Consider the following 17,133-nt stretch of genomic DNA (forward strand, 5'->3'; position numbering starts at 1 on the left):
AGGACACTTTGGGTGCTAACACCTTCCCTCTGTGTAACCAACCCCCTTACCTGTAATCTCTGGCATTTTATTAGTTTTGATTTGAAAACTTCTTATTTTTGGGTTTTGTTCGTACTTTTCCCCTTTCCCTTGGAAACAATAAAAGCGCGATGACGACTCTTGTTATTTGATGTCTTGCTTATCCATAGCTTGATGATCATGAATTTACCGCTACAGGTACCAATGAATGAGTTTGAGATGACTGATCTAGGAAATATGACATATTTTCTAGGGATGGAAATTTTGTACTCTGATAAGGGTATAATTTTGCACCAACTGAAGTATGAACTTGAGCTTCTGAAGAGATTTGAGCTGATGAATTGCAACTCTGGTGCAATGTTAATTCTCAGGTTAACTTCTAAAGACATTTCAGACTTAGAAGAAAAATTTGCCTCTAAAGAAGATTCTGAGTATGAAGACGAGTCAGAGTCTGAAAGTGACTTTGAGGCTTAAGAAGAGTCTGAAGGCGAATCCGACTTTGAAGGTGAATTTGATTCTGATCCATATTTTGACGATGATCCATAATTTGGTGGTAATCATGCCTTTGAAGATGGTCCGACCTCTGAAGGTAGTCCAACATCTGATATTGTTCCAGGATCTGAAGATTCTAAACAAGTTCAGAGACCACAAAGAATCATACAAATACCAAGAAGATTTGCAGGTTTTGACATGTTGTAAGATTTTGAGATAGACTCTGAAGGGGAAGTCATTCAGTGTGCCATGTTAGTAGACTCTGAACCAGTAAGTACAAAAGAAACTCTCAAGAAAAAAGTATGAATGTAGGCCATGAAATAAGAAATTGAGGCTATAGAAAGAAACAATACTTGAAAGTTAACCGAGCTTCTAAAGAACAAGAAATTCATCAGTGTCAGATGGGTTTGCAAGGTGAAACTAAAGCAAGATGGATCAATTTGCAAACACAAAACAAGGTTAGTAGCTAGAGGATTTCTAGAAAAATCTGGACTTGATTACTTTGAGGTGTTTGCTGATCGCTCGACTGGGTGAGTCGAGAATGGGATACAAACTGCAAGTGCACAGTTCTATCGCGTAGTTTTAAAAGATATCGATCCCACAGGGACTTATGAATCGATATACCGTTATCTAAAGTTACTACGTAAATCTAAGGTGAAGATGTTTGATTGTTTGGGGAAAAACTAAGAGCTAAACTAATGTCTAGATTAAATATTAATAAAACGGATATCGGTATGTAATTCGTCAAAACTAGGGAATCAAGTCTTTGTCGGTTTCTTGGTTTTAAAATGAATCGTTTCGGTTAACTTTATTGGTTAAAGGTTCTATCTCAAACTCTCGCTCTGTTGAATAAACCATGATTTTATATTAATGTTGCTGTCACTTATAATTAAGTCAAAAACCATATTTTGGAAACAATAAAGTTGCAGAAACTCTTTTTAAGAAAATACTGACCGTTTTAAACACCCTTATCTCAAACTCTCGCTCTGTTGACTTAGGTTATATAATTAAATCCAAATGCTTAACTCTCGTCCTCACATTAATCTTTAAAAATACTTTTTGGAAAAGGTCAGAATTTAATTAACTCTAAAACTTGCTCTCGCCCTGATCTAGAATTAATGCCTAACTTACACTGTCCAGTTAAAATCTCAAACTCTCGCTCTATTGATTTTAACTTCTTTATGTCTTTTACTTTGGTAAAAAATCTTGTTATTAAACCTGTAAGTTGAGACCATAAAAAGATTGATTTTGATTTTAAGTTTAGATAGACCGACTCAGTCTCGACCCCTTATTCTGCTTACTTTACATACCGATACCTAGGCAAATTAGCCAGACATGCTAAATAAACAAGAATCTATATCATGCATAAACAGACTCATTCCAGGCAGATAATATAGATAAACAATAGAATAAAACATTAAAAATTAAATAACAATTAAAGAACCTGAATGCGTATTACAATGGTCTTGAACACTCCACCACAAGCCGGTAGGATTTGTTCTTCGATTCTTCAATTAAGCAGTAAAATAAATCAAGGAAATAAAACTGGAATATAACGTAAGGTTAAATCCGGTATAAAGTTGCACAGTAGTTTCCGGTGTAGAAACTATTACGCGAAAAATATCTAAAAGCTAAAAACGGGGAAGATAAATTGCAAGGGAAAAAAGAAAGTAAAGCTTGCAAAAGAAATAAAATTAAAACGAACAATGCTGGAAAGGAAGAAAAATAAGCAAAGGCGTGAAAGGAAAATTTGGCAGAGCTTCCGCAAAACTGAGCGTGCAAAAACTGTGTGTTTTTTAGGTTTGTGAGATGGCTATTTATAATAGTGTTGGTAGCTGCATTCCGTTTCTCCCATTCTTCAACGTGGCTAAATGCACGGCGTGGATATAGGAGACCACTTCTCAACGTTCTTCTTCAAGTCTTTCTGAGGGCGTTACTTGCGCCAAAAAGGTAGTGGGATTGTGTGACGCTCGTCACACTATGTGTGACGTCCGTCACAAGGCTGTTTTGCGTGACGCTCGTCACGCACCCTGTGACGTCCGTCACAGGCACAGCGTTGGTGACTTGAGCGCTTTGGGCTGGGCTTTGGCATTTGGTCCCTTTTCTCTCCTTTTTGTTCCCTTTTACACCTCCTTTTCTTCCCTTTTTCACTTTTGCTTCAAAATGGATACCTGACATAAATAGTAAGGAAATATTGCATAATATCTGATAAAATGAGATAAACTAAAGTAAATGATAATATAATCTAATTGAATTAAGTCTTAAAATGTGATATAATTTCGTGTTATCAAACTCCCCCATACTTAAATCTTTGCTTGTCCTCAAGCAAAATTCAGTATAGAACTTGTTAAAAGTTTTAGCCAGATGAAATTTCAAAGCACACATCAATTCGTACTAGGTTGCAAATGTTGTTTTTGTTTAGGAGGACTTGAGTTTAATCTTGACATCAACAACTACCGTTACAACTTAGATAACCTTACCTTATGCAAATCAGTTCAAGTACCCTATGGTAGCTATCCTGGTTCCTTTAGTCTTATTTTACCCGTTTTCATTCTAGCGAAATCACATTAAGCCCTTTATCTTTTCGCGCACGTAGTGGAGTAACCGGTTAGTGATTATGATCCGCTTTTTGCTAGAAGTTCTGGTACATAAGTCGGATAACTTCATTATTCAGTCCATTGCAAATTGCGGGGGATCGAACCGTAGTCCGCCCTACCAAGTTCAGTACCAGATACCTACTGAACCAACTCATAATGGATCTTTCATATTGTGTTTTTGCATGATCTGCAACCTTTAGATTAAATGATCTGGTAAGGATCACCTAATTTAATTAGTGCATTTCTTGATATATTTATATATTTTAGGTTACTTCGGGGATCATTCACTTATATTCATCGGCTCTCCACGTAGTTTGCTATTAAGATGGTGCTGACTTCTGTATAAACTACTTGGGGTTGCCATAGAACTAAAAGTTCAAGGAATTGGTATAATAGGTACTTATCCTGATCTAACATATTGAGGTTCTCAGAGCGTTGTTACGGTAATGATTTTGTTTTGATCTCACTCAAGTTTTATAAAGTAAGCAACCTTTATACTTATTGGGTGTGTTAAAATTTTTGTTATGGCTCAGGAAATTGAGGGGAATAGATAATAGAAAATTTTTCACACTTGGGAACTTAACTTAAAATAAATATATATTATAAATTTTTTTTTTTTTTTTCATAATAAGAAAGGGAAATAACAATGAAAGGGAAAATAACATACTTGAAAAGAAAAATGAGAATGGAAAGAATATTGTTTCCCCCCCATACTTAAACTAAACATTGTCCTCAATGGTTTAAGGAAATGAAATACAAGATGGAAAGGAAAAAGAAAATAACAACTAAGGCTGCCTTCCGCCTCTGGTTCTTGGACCTGGTGATCTTTGACGTATGTCTAAGTTGTCGAACCTGGTGAACAATTCAGTAAACCGCTGGTCGGTTATGGCATTCCGAGCATCCTGTTGCTGTTGCATTTGGCGCATCATCTGCATCATCTCTGTATTCTGTGCCTGCATTCCATCGATAGCATCCATAATGTCATCGTTGGTCGCAGGCCTTCGTCGTCGACGACGTTGGGAGGATGGGCCGGCTGCATTACTGGAAGGGTTTAGCGGCACTGATTGTTGTGTTGGCGGATGATCACCTTGTTCCATTTCTTCAAACTCATCTGTTTGCTGGTTTGTTTGTGAAGGCTCGGTGGTTTCCGGAGCGCTAAGATCGTAGAGGTGGCGGTCGGGGTTTGTGACATCAGTTAGGGTGGAATTGGGTAGCACAACACTCGGGACTGCTTGGTTGTTCACCATAAGATAATAGCCTCCGCCTACTCTGTTTTTAATCAGGCGGCTGGAGCGGCAATAGCTGATATCCATAGACAGAGGAGGTATGGATTCTAAAGTTTGGAGTTTATCCCCTAGGTTCAGGCCAAGTGCTATGGATGTTATTAATCCACCAATGATAAAGGGTTGCCGGCCTCTAGCACATAAGGTGCGGATATGATGAAAGAGGAAAGAGGCGGCGTTTACCTTAGTATCCGGTTCGAAAACGCACTGGAGGAAAAATAACTCCTTTGAGTTGACCTTACTGTTGTTTGGTCTTCCAAAAAGTGTGTTTTGCAGGATACGGAGAAAATAACGGATGGTGGGGTTATGGATGTGGGAGAGAAGGAGTTCTTCCCAGTTGTAGGTATTTATACCGGAAATTTTCTTAAAAAGATCGAAAACTAGAACTGTGTTCCAGTTTAAGGTTGGAGGGATTCTGGCATGAAGCAGACCTTCTGTGGGAAATTGTAGCATGGCACTCAATTGGCGTTGGGTTAGAGAGTACTCGGTGTTAAACATACGGAAGGTTGCCGTACCGGTTAGAAATTCACCTTCACCGGCGGGAGTGGTGTAGTCGTAAGAACTTAGGAATTCTAAGGTTAGGGAAGGGTAGGTGGGTTGGTTATGGGTGCAAAGGAAGGTTAAATCGGCTTTACGGAGCATCCACTCGATACCTTGGAGTAAGCCCAATTGTTGTAAACAAGTTAAATCGGGGTACCTGGTGGAAGCGACGCCTCGCTGTTGGAAGCGCTCGAATTGCTCTTGCTGATAGTTGTCATCTCCGGATCGGAAGATGATATTTCCGAAATTTTGATTTCCCGCCATTGTGATGAATTTTTGAAGGGATGATTTGGAAAGGAAAAGAAGTGTATTTGATATGAGAGAATTGTTTTGTGGTGAATGAAGGAAGTTTTGGTAGGTATTTATAGGAGAGGGATTGGAAGGTAGAAAGAAAAAGTGGTTGAAAAGTAATTAAGTGTGGTAAATGAAAAATGAATGGGGAATGTAAAAAGGTAAGGGGTGTAACGTTCGTCTCCAACGGCTCCCTAACGTTCACTTGTCTGAAGGGTGTTACGCTCGTCACAGGGATGTGACGTTCGTAACAGGTACTAAGCGTGCCGTTCGTCATGGAGTGTGTGACGCTCGTCACACATTTCTTTTTGGCAGGGCATTCAGCAGCGCTTCACATAATAAATCTGGAGATGAATTTATTTTGATTATTTGTTTTATTTGGTTTTTAGATTGTTCTATTTAATTTAGCTAATGCTATTCTATTTCTCATAATAATAATTCATTCTGAGTAACAGTAGAACAGTAGAGAACATAGCCATTGCATAAATTAAATAAATAAAAGCTTTAATAAAATTAACATAATGTAATACAGGAAGGGAAAACAATGAAATGAAAGGAAAATAAATGCGAACATGAATTCAAATAACAGTAATGAAAAAATCTAGCCTAAAACTAAATAACTTAGAAAGAATTAACTAAATTCCATCTATCTTCGGATCTCTGGCCGGAGGAGCAAAAGAGTTAACATGATGCCGTAACATACGTAACTGACTTGCCGTGCTGCTCATGTATTCTAGGACTGCATGCCTCAAGTTGTGGAAATCTTCCCTGAGGGCGCCTTGCTCTGACATCAAGGCTTCAATGACTGTTTTAATATCTGTTCCTGGCATATGATGTCGGAGATCAGGCATGACTGATTCTTCGGTCAGGACAGGCTGAGGAGGAGGATCAATATCATAGTAGCCGGAAGGTGTCTGAGGGTCAGATTCAGCAAGAGAGATATGGTCAACATAGTGCTCATAGTCGTCACAAATCTCATAGTCCTGGATGGATTCAGTGGATCCAGCCGGAGTTGGGGTTTCATTCAGGTTATAGAGCCAGTTCCTTTGATTATGAACACTAGTTCTAGGATCGGGCATGGTGAATAGGCAGAGAACCTGGTTATCAATAATAAGCTCAAACTCATCAGACCCTATGTTTGCTATAAACATAGTGTTGAAGAGGAAGGGTATACTCATAGTAGTAATGCCACAAAAAGGGTTAAGGTCAAGCATAGGCTGACGTAGTCCAATAGCATTACCTATCGTAGTGATTAAACCGCCTATTCTAATGGGTGCTCGCTCATCCTGGATAAGGTGGTCCAAATTAGCTAACATAAAAGTAGCACCGTTTACTGGACGGTTCTGGGAAGCACAAAATATGATGAAGAGTTCATCACGTGAAACTGAAGTACTATTTGGCTTCTTCCCAAATAAAGTGTGGGTCAGGATCTTATGGAAATAGCGAAAAGCCGGGTTATGTATGTTTCCAGAGAGAAACTCATGTTCTTCGGGCTCATCATTTCCAGTCAGCTTACCCCAAAAGTGTTCAAGCTCTCTAAATTCAAAAAGTTCTTCCTGGCTTACAGTGAATGTATCAAAGGAGGTAGGAAAACCCAAAAGGTTGGTGAAGTCTCTAATATTAAATTGGTACTCCATATTGAACATTCTGAACTGGATAAAACCTCTGCTAATTCCTTTTCCATGGCTAGGTAGATAGATTAATGAACTAAGGAATTCTAGTGTGAGTCTCCGGTAGGTGGTGAAATGTCTCAGGATAGGGGAGGTCTCCCATCCTATCTGATTCAGCAAAAACAGGACACTCTGTCTCAGTCCAAGGGCAGTCATAGCCCAATCATCAGCATATAAACTAGGTAGCATCTCTCTAGCGGCTAGTTCTTCAAACTTTCGTTTCTGAGCCATTCCTCTGAACTTGATACCCATACGATCAAAATGTCCCATCTGGTTAGTGTTAACTAGAGAAAAGAAACATGAGTTTAAGTCAGGATTTGGCCAAATGCCGAAAGAAGAAAAGAATTATTATTATTATATATATATATATTTTTTTCTTTTTGAATAAATCAATAATGAATACTAAATAGAAATTAAGAGAAATAATTAAGAGAAAAATAGGGAAATGATAATAATAATAGAATAATAAAATAACAGATTAATTTGTGGGTTGTCTCCCACTAAGCGCTTTGTTTAAATGTCGCAAGCTCGACAAAGAAACTTTTAAATATAGTCTATGAGTCCTGGGGGCGTTTCGTCTAAGTGTAGAATTTGCGAATCCTCGTTGGTTTCCGCATAGTGATAATGTTTCAGACGTTGCCCGTTTACGGTGAACGGTTCTGTAGATTGTCCTTTTATTTCTACCGCTCCACTGGGAAAGATTTTAGTGATATGAAAAGGTCCTGACCATCTGGATCGTAGTTTTCCCGGGAATAACTTTAGTCTAGAGTTAAATAAAAGTACTGCGTCGCCTTGCTTGAAGACTTTCCTTGATATACGCTTGTCATGCCATTGTTTTGTTCTTTCTTTATAGATTTTGGCATTTTCATAGGCGTCTCTTCTGAGTTCCTCTAATTCGTTTATGTCAAGGATTCTCTTTTCACCGGCGGCTTTATAGTTTAGATTCAGATTTCTAATAGCCCAATAGGCTTTATGTTCTAATTCTACCGGGAGGTGACAGGATTTTCCATAAATGAGCTTAAATGGGGTCGTCCCTATGGGAGTTTTATAAGCAGTTCGGTATGCCCATAAAGCTTCTGGTAATTTCAATGACCAATCTTTCCTTGAAGTGGCGACCGTTTTTTCTAGTATTTGCTTGATTTCTCTGTTAGATACTTCCACTTGTCCACTGGTTTGAGGGTGGTAAGGTGTTGCTATCCTATGTCTCACTCCATATTTAAGCAGTAGTTTTTCGAGTACCTTGGATATAAAGTGTGATCCACCATCACTGACTACTATTCTTGGGATGCCAAATCTCGGAAATATTATATTTTTAAAGAGTCTAGTTACTACTCGGGTGTCATTTGTTGGAGAAGCTATAGCTTCGATCCATTTTGATACGTAGTCAACTGCCACGAGTATGTATTTGTTACCGAAAGAGGATGGAAAGGGTCCCATGAAGTCTATTCCCCACACGTCGAAGATCTCTACTTCCAAAATACCTTTTTGTGGCATCTCGTCACGTCTAGATATGTTTCCCGTGCGTTGACATCTGTCACATTCCTTAATAGCCGCATGTACGTCCTTCCATATAGTTGGCCAATAAAAGCCAGCTTGTAGGATTTTAGAGCAGGTCTTGGATGTACTTGTGTGACCACCATAAGGCGCAGAGTGACAGTGTTGGATTATATTTTCTACCTCTTCTTCGGGTATACATCGACGGAAAATACCATCGGGGCCTCTTTTGAAAAGTAAGGGATCATCCCAGTAATAGTGTTTTATGTCGTGGAAGAATCGTTTCTTCTGCTGGTAAGATAAAGTAGGTGGAACTATTCCGGCAGCTAAATAATTGACTAGATCAGCGTACCATGGTATGACAGATATAGTTAAGGTGGTTTCTACTTGCATGTCGGAGTTGTTCTCTTCCAAAGTAGCTATGAGTTTATCATACGAGAAATCATCATTAATGGATGTTCTTTCTGGTTCAAGGTTCTCAAGTCTAGAGAGGTGGTCTGCTACTACGTTTTCAGTTCCTTTCTTGTCCTTGATTTCTAAGTCGAATTCTTGTAGTAACAGGATCCATCTTAGGAGTCTAGGTTTAGCATCCTTTTTTGTTAAAAGGTACCTGATAGCAGCGTGATCAGTGTAAACTATTATTTTGGCCCCTACCAAGTAAGAACGAAATTTATCTAGCGCAAATACCACTGCTAGGAGTTCTTTCTCGGTAGTGGCGTAATTCATCTGCGCTTCATCCAGGGTTCTGCTAGCGTAATATATAACGTGAAGCTTTTTATCCTTTCTTTGTCCTAAAACAGCACCTACAGCATAATCACTGGCATCGCACATTATTTCGAATGGTTCATTCCAGTCTGGTGTCTGCATAATGGGTGCGGAGATCAATGCTTGTTTAAGAGTTTGAAATGCTTTTAAACAGTTATCGTCGAATATGAATTCAGCATCTTTCATCAACAGTCCGGTTAAGGGTTTAGTTATCTTAGAGAAGTCTTTGATGAATCGTCGGTAAAAACCGGCGTGTCCTAAAAAGCTTCGTACTTCTCTCACGGTTCTTGGGGGTTGAAGATTTTCGATTACCTCTATTTTGGCTTTGTCTACTTCAATTCCTCTGTTCGAGATGATGTGTCCTAAAACAATTCCTTCTTGTACCATAAAGTGGCACTTTTCCCAGTTAAGTACTAAGTTTACTTTTACACATCGCTCAAGAACTCTTTCCAGGTTTTCAAGGCATTCTTCGAAACTTTGTCCGTATACAGAAAAGTCATCCATAAATACTTCCATGATGTTTTCGAGAAAGTCGGCGAATATTGCCATCATGCATCTTTGAAAAGTTGCAGGGGCATTACACAGACCAAACGACATTCGTCTATACGCGAAGGTACCAAAAGGGCATGTGAATGTTGTCTTTTCTTGGTCATCAGGGTGAATTGGTATTTGAAAGAAGCCTGAATAACCGTCTAAATAACAGAAATGTGAATGTTTAGCTAATCGTTCTAACATTTGGTCAATGAATGGTAAAGGGAAATGATCTTTTCGGGTTGCTTTGTTTAGTTTCCTATAGTCAATGCACATTCTCCATCCCGATTCGATTCGTTTAGTTATAGTTTCTCCTTTTTCGTTTTCAATAACGGTTATGCCTCCTTTCTTGGGTACAACGTGTACAGGACTAACCCATTTGCTATCAGATATAGGATATATAATTCCTGCTTCTAATAACTTGGTTATTTCTTTCTTTACTACCTCACTTAGGATCGGATTTAGTCTTCTCTGGTGTTCCCTAGAGGTTTTACAGTCTTCTTCTAACATGATGCGGTGCATACAAATAGAAGGGCTTATTCCTTTAAGATCGGTGATGTGGTATCCTAGTGCAGTTGGATATTTTCTTAAGATATGTAGGAGTTTTTCTGTTTCGAGTCTTCCTAGATCTGCATTAACTATCACAGGTCGTTCAAGTTCTAAGTCTAGGAATTCATATCTCAGATTTTTGGGAAGTGTTTTCAAATCAGGGGTTGGTTTGTTAAGACACTGCGTAGGATCTGGTGTTATTGCTAGGCATTGTTTAGATTTGTCCTCTAAAAGATAGTCTGATGGTTTGTCTTCTCCTGACTCTGCTTCTTTTATGCATTCATCGATGATATCCATGAAGTAACATGTATCTTCTATTGCAGGTGCTTTCAAGAATTGGGAAAGAATGAATTCAATTTTTTCTTCACCTACTTCGAAGGTGAGTCGTCCTCGTTTTACGTCTATGATTGCACCGGCAGTTGCTAAGAATGGTCTTCCTAGTATAATAGGTGTCGTATCATCTTCTCTAATGTCCATAATTGTGAAGTCAGTGGGAATGTAAAACTGACCTATGCGTACGGGAACGTTTTCAAGGATTCCTACAGGATATTTGATGGAACGATCTGCTAATTGCACAGACATTTTGGTCGGTCTTAATTCTCCCATCTCCAGTTTCTTACATATGGATAAGGGCATAACGCTAATTCCGGCTCCTAAATCGCATAAGGCTTTGTCGATGACAAATTTTCCTATGTGACAGGGTATAGAGAAGCTACCCGGATCCTTGAGTTTAGGGGGCATGTTTTGGATTATAGCGCTACATTCGGCAGGGAGTGTAACGGTTTCGCTATCCTCAAGTTTCCTCTTATTAGAAAGAATTTCTTTTAAGAATTTAGCATATGAGGGCATCTGCGTAATAGCTTCGGTAAACGGAATTGTAACGTTTAATTGTTTAAGGAGATCAACAAATTTTCTAAATTGGCCTACTTCTTTGGTTTTAACAAGCCTTTGAGGGTAAGGTATAGGTGGTTTGTAAGGTGGTGGAGGTACATAAGGTTCCTTCGTTTCTAGGGTTTCCTTATTACTCTCTTCCTTTTCCTTAGGTTCACTTTCCTCAGTGGATTTCTCAGGGTTTTGGTTTTCTATCCTTGGGTCAGACGGTCCTTCCACTTCCGTTCCACTTCTCAATATAATTGCATGAGCTTGGCTTCTCGGATTGGGTTGGGGCTGTCCAGGGAATGTACCAGTTGGTGCAGCGGTAGGTGCTTGTTGTTGAGCTACTTGAGATATTTGCGTTTCCAGCATTTTGTTATGGGTAGCCAGGGCATCTACTTTGCTTGCTAGTTGTTTAAGTTGTTCGCCAGTGTGTATGTTCTGGTTTAAGAAATCTTTATTGGTTTGTTGTTGGGAAGCTATAAAGTTTTCCATCATGATTTCCAAGTTGGATTTTCTAGGGGTGTTATTGTTAGGATTCGGTTTCTGATATCCTGGAGGTATAGATGGGGCTTGATTTGGAGACTGTCCAGGTGCGTATAAAGCATTATTACTCTTATATGAAAAGTTTGGATGGTTCTTCCAATTTGGGTTATAGGTATTCGAATAGGGGCTTCCTTGAGCATAGTTTACTTGCTCTGTTTGGATTCCAGTCAAGAGTTGACATTCCGCAGGAGTGTGGCCTTGGATTCCACAGACCTCGCAATTCTGAGTTATAGCAACCACGGCTGCTGGAGGCGATACGTTTAAACTTTCAATCTTCTGGACCAAAGCATCCACTTTTGCATTAACGTGATCAAGGTTACTTATCTCGTACATGCCAGTTTTCGTTTGAGGTTTTTCCACATTCGTTCGTTCGGTTCCCCATTGATAGTGGTTTTGGGCCATGCTCTCGATAAGCTGGTAAGCATCAGCATAAGGTTTGTTCATTAGTGCACCACCTGCAGCGGCGTCTATTGTTAACCTTGTATTGTATAAGAGACCATTATAAAATGTGTGAATTACTAACCAGTCTTCCAAACCATGGTGTGGGCAAAGTCTCATCATGTCTTTGTATCTTTCCCATGCTTCGAAAAGAGACTCGTTGTCTTTCTGTTTAAATCCGTTTATCTGGGCTCTTAACATAGCTGTTTTGCTTGGCGGAAAATATCGGGCAAGAAAAACTTTCTTCAACTCGTTCCATGTGGTGACTGAGTTGGAAGGAAGAGATTGAAGCCATCTTCTAGCGCTATCTCTTAATGAGAAAGGAAAAAGACGAAGTCGAATTGCCTCTGAAGTGACACCATTAGCTTTAACAGTATCAGCGTATTGGACAAATACGGATAAATGAAGGTTTGGATCTTCGGTAAGATTTCCAGAGAATTGGTTCTGTTGCACAGCCTGCAGCAACGAAGGTTTAAGTTCAAAGTTGTTTGCTTCGATTGCTGGCGGAGCAATACTTGAATGCGGTTCATCTTGCGATGGAGCAGCGTAATCTCTAAGAGCACGAGCTGGTTCTGCCATCTCGGTTAAAGAAGGAAAATCTTTGAGATCAGGAAGGTCTATAGGAGGGAGATTGTTTTCAGCACGATATTCCCGAATTCGTCGTAAGACTCGGAGATATAGTTCGATGTCGTTGATTCGTAAATAGAGCGGTTCGCCTTGAGAGCGAGTGCGTGGCATACAAATCAACGAAAGAAAGAAAATAGAAGAAAAAGAAACCTTAGTCTCTACAGCGTAACGGAAGAGTTACGATATCGATTGAATAAAAGTCCCCGGCAACGGCGCCAAAAACTTGATCGCTCGACTGGGTGAGTCGAGAATGGGATACAAACTGCAAGTGCACAGTTCTATCGCGTAGTTTTAAAAGATATCGATCCCACAGGGACTTATGAATCGATATACCGTTATCTAAAGTTACTACGTAAATCTAAGGTGAAGATGTTTGATTGTTTGGGGAAAAACTAAGAGCTAAACTAATGTCTAGATTAAATATTAATAAAACGGATATCGGTATGTAATTCGTCAAAACTAGGGAATCAAGTCTTTGTCGGTTTCTTGGTTTTAAAATGAATCGTTTCGGTTAACTTTATTGGTTAAAGGTTCTATCTCAAACTCTCGCTCTGTTGAATAAACCATGATTTTATATTAATGTTGCTGTCACTTATAATTAAGTCAAAAACCATATTTTGGAAACAATAAAGTTGCAGAAACTCTTTTTAAGAAAATACTGACCGTTTTAAACACCCTTATCTCAAACTCTCGCTCTGTTGACTTAGGTTATATAATTAAATCCAAATGCTTAACTCTCGTCCTCACATTAATCTTTAAAAATACTTTTTGGAAAAGGTCAGAATTTAATTAACTCTAAAACTTGCTCTCGCCCTGATCTAGAATTAATGCCTAACTTACACTGTCCAGTTAAAATCTCAAACTCTCGCTCTATTGATTTTAACTTCTTTATGTCTTTTACTTTGGTAAAAAATCTTGTTATTAAACCTGTAAGTTGAGACCATAAAAAGATTGATTTTGATTTTAAGTTTAGATAGACCGACTCAGTCTCGACCCCTTATTCTGCTTACTTTACATACCGATACCTAGGCAAATTAGCCAGACATGCTAAATAAACAAGAATCTATATCATGCATAAACAGACTCATTCCAGGCAGATAATATAGATAAACAATAGAATAAAACATTAAAAATTAAATAACAATTAAAGAACCTGAATGCGTATTACAATGGTCTTGAACACTCCACCACAAGCCGGTAGGATTTGTTCTTCGATTCTTCAATTAAGCAGTAAAATAAATCAAGGAAATAAAACTGGAATATAACGTAAGGTTAAATCCGGTATAAAGTTGCACAGTAGTTTCCGGTGTAGAAACTATTACGCGAAAAATATCTAAAAGCTAAAAACGGGGAAGATAAATTGCAAGGGAAAAAAGAAAGTAAAGCTTGCAAAAGAAATAAAATTAAAACGAACAATGCTGGAAAGGAAGAAAAATAAGCAAAGGCGTGAAAGGAAAATTTGGCAGAGCTTCCGCAAAACTGAGCGTGCAAAAACTGTGTGTTTTTTAGGTTTGTGAGATGGCTATTTATAATAGTGTTGGTAGCTGCATTCCGTTTCTCCCATTCTTCAACGTGGCTAAATGCACGGCGTGGATATAGGAGACCACTTCTCAACGTTCTTCTTCAAGTCTTTCTGAGGGCGTTACTTGCGCCAAAAAGGTAGTGGGATTGTGTGACGCTCGTCACACTATGTGTGACGTCCGTCACAAGGCTGTTTTGCGTGACGCTCGTCACGCACCCTGTGACGTCCGTCACAGGCACAGCGTTGGTGACTTGAGCGCTTTGGGCTGGGCTTTGGCATTTGGTCCCTTTTCTCTCCTTTTTGTTCCCTTTTACACCTCCTTTTCTTCCCTTTTTCACTTTTGCTTCAAAATGGATACCTGACATAAATAGTAAGGAAATATTGCATAATATCTGATAAAATGAGATAAACTAAAGTAAATGATAATATAATCTAATTGAATTAAGTCTTAAAATGTGATATAATTTCGTGTTATCATTTGCTCATGTATCTAGACATGAAACAATCAGACTGATGATTGTTATAGTTGCTAACATGAATTGGCCTCTGATGAATTTAGATGTGAAATCTGCATTTTTGAATGATCCTTTATAAGAGGAAGTTTATGTATCACAACTTCCTGGATTTGTGAAAAAAGAATCAAGAAAGGATGGTGTAGAAGTTGCATAATGTTTATGTTCAACATACAACTGATAACAATATAATTCTGGTGTGTCTCTATGTTGATGATATATTGCTAACAGAGAGTTGTTCAACTGAGACGAGTAAGTTCAAGAAGGTACTGATGAATGAGTTTGAGATGACTGATCTAGGAAATATGACATATCTTCTAGTTATGAAAATTTTGTATTCTGATAAGGGTATAATTTTGCACCAGCTGAAGTATGAAGTTGAACTTCTGAAGAGATTTGAGCTGATGAATTGCAAGTCTGCAATCACACTTGCTGAAACCAATCACAAGTTGGATTCTGATATTGATGATGATGTAAATGCTATAATTTTTAAATAGTTGATAGGCTCACTGAGATATCTCTGTAATACCAGACCTGATATTTGCTATGCACTTGGAATGGTGAGTATGTTTATGAACAAACCAAAGTGGTCAAATTACCAAGCTGTTGTCAGGACACTGAGGTATGTTAAGGGGAATCTGAAGTATGGAGTTTTGTTCCCTTCTGGTACTAAAACTAATTCAAAGCTGATGTGTTATTCAGACTCTGATTGGTGTGGAGGCATAGTTGACAGAAGATGTACTTCTGGATATCTTTCACGTATCTGCGAGGTCATATTTCTTGGTGCTCTAAGAAGCAACTTATGATTGCATTTTTAACTTGTGAAGCTGAATGCATTGCAGGTGCTTTAACTGCTTGTCAAGTTGTGTGGATTCTGAACTTGCTGGAGAATATGAAGATCAAGGTGAGTCAGCCCGTGAAGTTGATGATTGACAACAAATAAACTATAAGCCTTTCTAAGAATCCAGCGATGCATGGAAAAAGCAAGCACATTGACACAAATTTCATTTTATAAGAAACCAGGTTCATAATGGGATGCTTGAAGTTGTACACTGTAGCACTCAGAGGCAACTGACATATGTTCTAACCAAAATAATCAAGACTGAACACTTTATTCAGCTGAGGGATGGAATTGGTGTTGTTGATTTTGATTAGCTGAATATGAATTAAGGGATGATGTTAGTTATAATTCATTTCAGTTGCATTTAGAGTTAATTTGATTTTCATTTGAATTTCATTTAGTATTTAACATGTGTATATAAGCAATGCTGAGAATCAATTTGTAATAGAGTTTTTATAACAAAATTTTAATTTTCTATTAGAGTTTGTTAAAAACTTTTCTCTTTCTTCCATCTTCATCATCTTCATCTTTTTCTTTTTGTTCACCAATAAAACTCTTATTTACCATTGCTATTAAGGATAGAAGGAAGTATCTTCCATCTTCATCATCTTCATCTTTTTCTTTTTGTTCACCAATAAAACTCTTATTTACCATTGCTATTAAGGACGAAAGGAAGTATGTCCAACGGAACAATACGGATATAGTGCTTAGACTTTATTTTATTAAAAAATGAGACTTTTTTTTAATAGTTTATCTAAATACGTTAGACTACGAACCACACAAAAATGTTTTAACAAATCAAACAAGTATATTTAAATATATATTGTTAAAATAAATTGATTTTGAAATCTATTTATAAATATAAATTTGTTTTAAACTAGTTTATGAGCATAAATTAGATTTTAGTTAGTTTATAAATACAAATTGATTATGAGTTAATTTTAAACTGATCGGAATTGATATAAAAATAATTTGTCTTTGGATAATGCTAGCAAATTTAGTATATATATATATATATATATATATATATATATATATATATATATATATATATATATATATATATATATATATATATATATATATATATATATGTGTGTGTGTGTGTGTGTGTGTGTGTGTGTGTGTGTCAAATGATACTAAGGTGTCAAATTTAATAACATGATATATTCGATAACTTTTTAACACAGGGCCGACCCTGTGCAAGTGCAGCATGTGCTAGGGGTGTTCGCGGTGCGGTTTGGGCGGTTTTGACGATAAAAATCATCCGAACCGCAAGAGAAAAAAACATGTGGTTCAGTTTGGTTCGGTTGCCCTTTAGAAATAAAACCAAACCAAACCAAACCAAACCAATTCGGTTTGGATTGGTTCGGTTGGTTCAGTTTTTTACAATATTTTTATTGAGCCATACATACACATATAGAGAACAATATAACTTTGTGTTTAGTCATTCATACATTACTAAATAACATCAAACCTTGTCATATTTAGACAAAAACTTCGCATTTAATATACAAAAAATTAGATTAGAAAAAATAAAATAA

The 17,133-nt window shown here is 37.7% G+C and overlaps 1 pseudogene; it reads left to right on the plus strand.

Moving 5' to 3' along the window:
- Positions 1-12,181: 12,181 nt before the first annotated feature.
- On the plus strand, positions 12,182-12,281 carry LOC127109061 (uncharacterized; annotated as a pseudogene).
- The last annotated feature ends 4,852 nt before the right edge of the window (positions 12,282-17,133 follow it).

The sequence above is a fragment of the Lathyrus oleraceus genome, chromosome 7, assembly GCF_024323335.1.
Source record: "Lathyrus oleraceus cultivar Zhongwan6 chromosome 7, CAAS_Psat_ZW6_1.0, whole genome shotgun sequence".
In the NCBI taxonomy this organism is placed as follows: domain Eukaryota; kingdom Viridiplantae; phylum Streptophyta; class Magnoliopsida; order Fabales; family Fabaceae; genus Lathyrus; species Lathyrus oleraceus.